General features: G+C 40.6%; 1 protein-coding gene across 1 annotated transcript in view; it reads left to right on the forward strand.

Moving 5' to 3' along the window:
• ADAMTS8 (ADAM metallopeptidase with thrombospondin type 1 motif 8) overlaps nucleotides 1-6,042 on the forward strand; it is a 412,058-nt gene that overhangs the window by 334,159 nt on the left and 71,857 nt on the right. The gene's annotated exons all lie outside the window — the stretch shown is intronic.

Raw genomic sequence — 6,042 nt, forward strand, 5'->3', positions numbered from 1 at the left:
TATTCCATGCCATCTTGAGTGTCTCCGTGGATTTCCTCTCCATCTCCCATTCCAAAGACCCATTCCATGGATCCACAATCTTCTATGTGAAAATGTACTTTCAGAGTTCCAGACAGTCATTAATCCTGCAGTCTTCTGCCTGTGCCCCTCCTTCCACTCTGGTCTTCACATTCAAGAGGACCCCTTCACATCTATCTGACATGTCCTTATCTATCTGACATGTCCTTATCCAGCATTATCACGTCCACCTTTGTTTGTCCAGATCTCATGTGTGAAGATTTCTAGCTGCTTTAGCTTCTGGTCGTATCTTTCCCTTCTAGTCCAAACATATTTTCCAGTAGCCTTTCCCCAAACTTCTTCCCACTACCTGATGCACCTTTCTTTGTGTGGCCTCCCAAAATGCACTCAGTACTGAAGGTGTGCTATGATCAGGGCCCTCTGCAGTAGAAGCATTGCCTGTTTGCTTTTTGATTCTCGCTACATTTTATTTGCTGATGCTACTACCTTGTCACTGTGTCCCTTTCACTTGTGACCAGCACTCCCAATTCCTCTCAAAGTTAGTTCCAGTTCTAATACCATCAGCTCCCCACTCCCAATTACTACTTCAAGGCCATTATGGCCCAAATGTAGTACTTTACATTTGTCTGCAATGAACTCCGATTACCACCTTTCTGCCCACTCAGCCATACTTTCCAAATTCTTCCTTAAGTTCTTCTTCCATCCTCTGTTACTGTACCTGTTTTTTCTGTCATTAGGAACACGTTTGATCCTGTTCTCTTTTCCATGAATATGTCTGAGATAAATGCACTAAAAAGTATTGGACCCAGGACTAACTGTAGTACCCTCCACTAGCCATTTTCCTTATTCCCCACACCACCCCTCTTACCACATCCATCTGTGCACCACTATCCAACCATGCAGCAGTCCACTTCCCCAGTCTTGATCCTACCCACAGCTCCTTCAGTTTTCCTTGCAGCCACCTGTGTGGAACTGAGTCAAACTCCTTGCCAAAGTCTAGATATACCACACCTGAGGGCAGGTGGAAAAAGGGTGAGACAGAACATATGAACAGAGAGAATGGTAGAATGCTAAATGGACTGAAAGTGTAAACTAAATACCATTGGTCAAAATCCTGGGGGAGCAACAAAACTGCAAACTAAATAGACTTCTCCCATTTTGCCTCCAAGCAAATGTAAGAAATACAGTACTGTTAACATGGCACCATTATGTGTGCTGTCTAGTCACACTATGGTAGAATGTACTGGTCATCTAATGACACTGATGCACATAGCACTGTTATCTGTACAGTCACTGCAAGGCACATTGGACTTCTAGTAAGACTGCTGCAAACGGCACCATTTTTTTCAGCTCTGCAATCATACCTCAGGGTCCTATGATACTCTGATAACGCTAGTGCACATGGCACCAGTACTTGTGATGTGCACTTACATTATAGGGTCTATTGGTGATGTCATGGCTACTGCACATAGTATTAGTAATTGTACCATATCATTATACCATACAGTTTATTGGCTAGCCAATATCACTGCAGATACCAGCATTACTTATGCTGTGTTGCAATAATATAGGATTTACTAGACATTTAATATGCTACTTGGTAATGCACTATTACCTGCTCTGTATAGTCAGTCGCACCTTAGGTTTTAATGGTCATCTAATCAACTTACTTCACACTCACCATTCACTGTGTTGTGCAGTCACACCAAAGCACTCCTTGGTCATCTAATTATATTATTGCACACGACACCGCTGCCCAACCAAAAGGTCTAGTGGTGATATAATATTAACACAGAACTATCCATGCTGTGTAATCATAATATAGGACCCATTGTTCATCTCATAATATTACTGCACAAGCCGCCATTATCTTTGCTGTGTTGCCTTATGGCCCAGTTTACTAGACATCTGATGACATTACTGTACAAAGTACAATGCCTGATCTCTGCACTCACATAGAAAAAAAAACGGCTTCAGAAAGCAACCAGTAGTTTTAAGGTGCATAAAGCGCTTTTTGTTTAATAAAATCAAACTTCTTCAGATGCAAACATTCAAGGTACAATTTTCAGTTAAATAAAATACCAGGAAGTGCTTGAGCCTGTCAGCTCACATGCTGTGATGACATCACCACTAATAGTTAACCCTTCCTGTTCTACACACTATGAAAAAAATACTGTTTAAAACTAAAACAATGCTGAGAACCATGAACAAGGAAGATTGAAGCCATGGTTTAAAAGTAAAGTATGCTGATAGGTATACTTTAAACAACAAGAACAAATAAACATATGAAATAATGGATCCCCTACAGAAAACTGACAGCTCACAACACCGACACCCACATCGCTGACACCAAAAGCCCGACACACAAAATACCGAAAACAGCGCTACTGCAGAAAAAAAGGAAAATAACATTTCCTTTTTTCTGCTAGCAGGGGGGCTCCGCACCCCTGCACCCCCCGTGGGGGGCTCCACCCCCACACCCCCGTGTAACTTTAATGTACCATCTCCGAGATCGCACTACAGTGCAGGAATGGAAATATTTCCATTCTGCACTATGGAGACTTACCGTTTCCCCATTGTCGGTATTTTGTGTGTCGGGCTTTTGGTGTCGGCAATGTGGGTGTCGTTGTTGTGAGCTGTCGGTCTTCTGTAGGGGACCCAAAATAATAAGGTTACCTGTAAGGAATTACTATTACACTGCTGAAATTCTGCACTACAAACTTTTTTTGCACTACAAACTTTTTTTACTACAACATTTCATACTGGCTCATAGCTAATCGCCTAGCCCAGAAAAATAACTCAGCTGGCAGTTCGAGAAATACATTTAGGCATCATTAACAGTGACTAAAATTACCATACAAGAAATTAACTTGATGTTAGTACGTAATTTTGACTAGCTATGATGACCATATTACTAAATCTATATCTATAGCATTCATACTATTTTTGTGAGGTACAGACCCTCTTTGGGCAGTTGTGTCCTGCAAAGAAATAGAAACAATGGTAAAAGCCCTGAGATGTTAGGACAAATATATTACCTATATGTCATGTAATAGTTGCATAAGTGAATGGCAGAGCATAGCATAGTATAAATGCTATAGATTTAGTAATATGGTCACCATAGCTAGTCAAGCACTTCCTGGTATTTTATTTAACTGAAACTTGTACCTTGAATGTTTGCATCTGAAGAAGTTTGATTTTATTAAACGAAAAGCGCTTTATGGACTTTAAAACTACTGGTTGCTTTCTGAAGCTGGTTTTTTTTCTATTTTAGTAGTTTATTTTGTGTTTTTTTCGGCTGTGCACTCACATCCCAGGGCCCACTGGTGAGTTTATGTTTTTACAGCACATGGCATCAGTGCCTATGACATGCAGTCACAGCACAGAATCTGTTCACAATTAAATCTTATTATCACATGTTGCACCAGTACTTGTGATGTGCAATCACACAATAGAGCATACTGGCTATCTAATTACATTAGTGCATATCATACCCACATAACCCACTGCCCATCCGATCACATCACTGCACCAGGCACCATTATCTGTTCTCTGCAGTTACATTGTAGTGCTTAGTGGCCATCTAATGACATCACTCCACATTTTCAGCACAAGCATCTGTACAAATCAGTTTGATATACAAATGACATATAATTATTTACAAAATTCCAGCTGGCTGTGCTGGCACAAGTCGTACATCCACTGCCCTACTTCTCCCGGCATGGCCGGCAGTACCTCCTATCGTCACACATTTTACTGTGTGTTTTAAAATATTTTTTGGAATGTCTATTACTATTTGGTTGTAAATTGTTTTGGAGATTTTTCCCAGGGGCCTCCACTTAAAAGTGGTCTTTCATGGCCCAGTCTGACTTTACATTCTTGATAGTATGTTGCCTAGCACAACACTCATTTGCTTACAGGGGCAGCTCGTGCTATCGGACTGCAGGACTGCAGCCTTCCCACCTAGAAACAAAAGAATTAATAACTGTGAAACATAAAATGAAAAAAAAAATATTCTATGACAAGTACCAGAGTTTTCCACACATGCACAGACTGCCCAGGAATCTGTGTGGTAGATGACCACACAGAACAGAGGAACTCCAGACTGCTTGATCTGCAGGCAGGACCAATCAGGAGAGAGGAAAGTTAGCTCTTGCAGGGAAGCATCGAAGTCAAGCACAGGTTTTGAGGTTTGCTGCTTCAATCAGGAGAGAGGTGTGTGGGTGTGTGGGTGTGTGTGTGTGTGTGTGTGTGTGTGTGTGTGTGTGTGTGTGTGTGTGTGTGTGTGAAATGCCCCTGTTAACATGTAGTGGTGGGTAGAGATACTCAGGCTTGAACCCGTACCTTGGATGCAGGTGGCAAGGACCTGAATTCCCTACCCACCACTATTTGCAAAAAAAGATTGCAGATTTTTGCCTCATATTTGTTCTGTTACTCATAAAATCTGTGGTTTCTGTATCTTCATTTTTCCTTGCAAAGGTTTGTAGTGCAGTGGTGCACTGGTAGCATTGTTGCCTGACAGCTATAGGTTCTCTGGTTTGATTCTTGGCTGGGGTGCCTTCTGTGTGGAGTCTACATGTCCTCCTATCCCTTATAAAGATGTGTCTGGAGTGTTTCTCCCTGCTCTGCTGAAAATTGGCTTTGTTTTGTTCTAAGTCAGACTAGTTTCCTGGTTAACAAATGTTTAAAAATAACAGGCATTTGAATTTCAGACTTCATATTCTTCAGAAAGTACATGGTAAAACAAAACCTTTTATTCTAGCAATTGTCTAAGTTTATAACATGGATATTTGAAATTTGCCCATATTTTTGGGACTGTATTCCCCCATTATTGGCCTCGTCCAGGTATTTTGTGCTAAGGTTGAGAGCTATGGTGAGAACTGAATTCACTGAATGTTTGGGGACTGTATTCCCCCCATTACTGGCTTTGTCCACATGTTTTTTGCTAAGAGGTTGAGAGCTATGGTGAGGACTGAATTCACTGAATATGTTTGGCAGCTGTATTCCCACATTATTGGCTTTTTTCAGGTGTTTTTTGCTAAGAGGTTTACAGCTATGGTGAGAACTGAATTCACTAAATGGCAGCCATTTAAGTTTGTCTTCCTCTGTTTCAGCTGATTTGGCATAGTGGTATGTTTTTCTGACTGTTTTGCACAGGGTCCCTTGGGTTCAAGACGTGGCAGTGAAATGTATGGTGGTAACACATCATTTTATTCTAGCAACTTTACAACATTATACAAGCAATGTTTAAAATGTGTCCCTGGTTTTTGGCCTTTTGTACCCCCCCCCCCAATAAATGTTGGCTTTTTCCAGATTTCTTGTACTGCAAAGTTCAGAGATACAGCTGAGTGTCGAGTAAATTTTACGAGGGGCTGAGAGCTGTAGGGGAACAAAAGTTTAGTGCTGCTTATGCTAAGTCTGTTTGCATTTTTAATAACACAACAGATAGTGTATATGCTTTTGATGCAGAAGGCTGTGGGTTCTACTCCCACAGTAGATAAATGCATTGCTGATACTGTACTGTGTTGTAAAGGGGGTGGACGCTACAGTCTTTTTTGGCAAAGATACCTAGTAACTATGAACCTGTTATCAGTTTGCCATCCATTCCCTATTGCGGTATTACTAGCTTATCATTTTTTTAATGCATGCAACATAGGCAATTTATTATAAAGGATACATAGAAATCGTGGAGTGAACACTCCTCCAAGTACACACAACGTAGTATAAACGATAAAACCAAGCACGGAGGAGAGAACACAGCAGGAACTGTATAAAAATGATGAAATACACCAAAATTATTCCAAATACTCGTATAGCATCCAACGATCATAAAATCACTATTCACAGGAATGCAAACAGGATATTTTATTAAAAAGAGTAAGCGCTTTCACCTACGTGGCTTCTTCAGACTCATGCAATAAACCACTCTATCTAATTTAAATAACTTCATAGGCGGGAATTCCATCAATTAACTCCACGCAATTCAATTAATATAAACAATATTGAAATATACTAAAATCATTA

This window comes from Protopterus annectens, chromosome 8.part0 (genome assembly GCF_019279795.1).
Source record: "Protopterus annectens isolate FY-2018-M chromosome 8.part0, PAN1.0, whole genome shotgun sequence".
Classification (NCBI taxonomy): Eukaryota; Metazoa; Chordata; order Ceratodontiformes; family Protopteridae; genus Protopterus; species Protopterus annectens.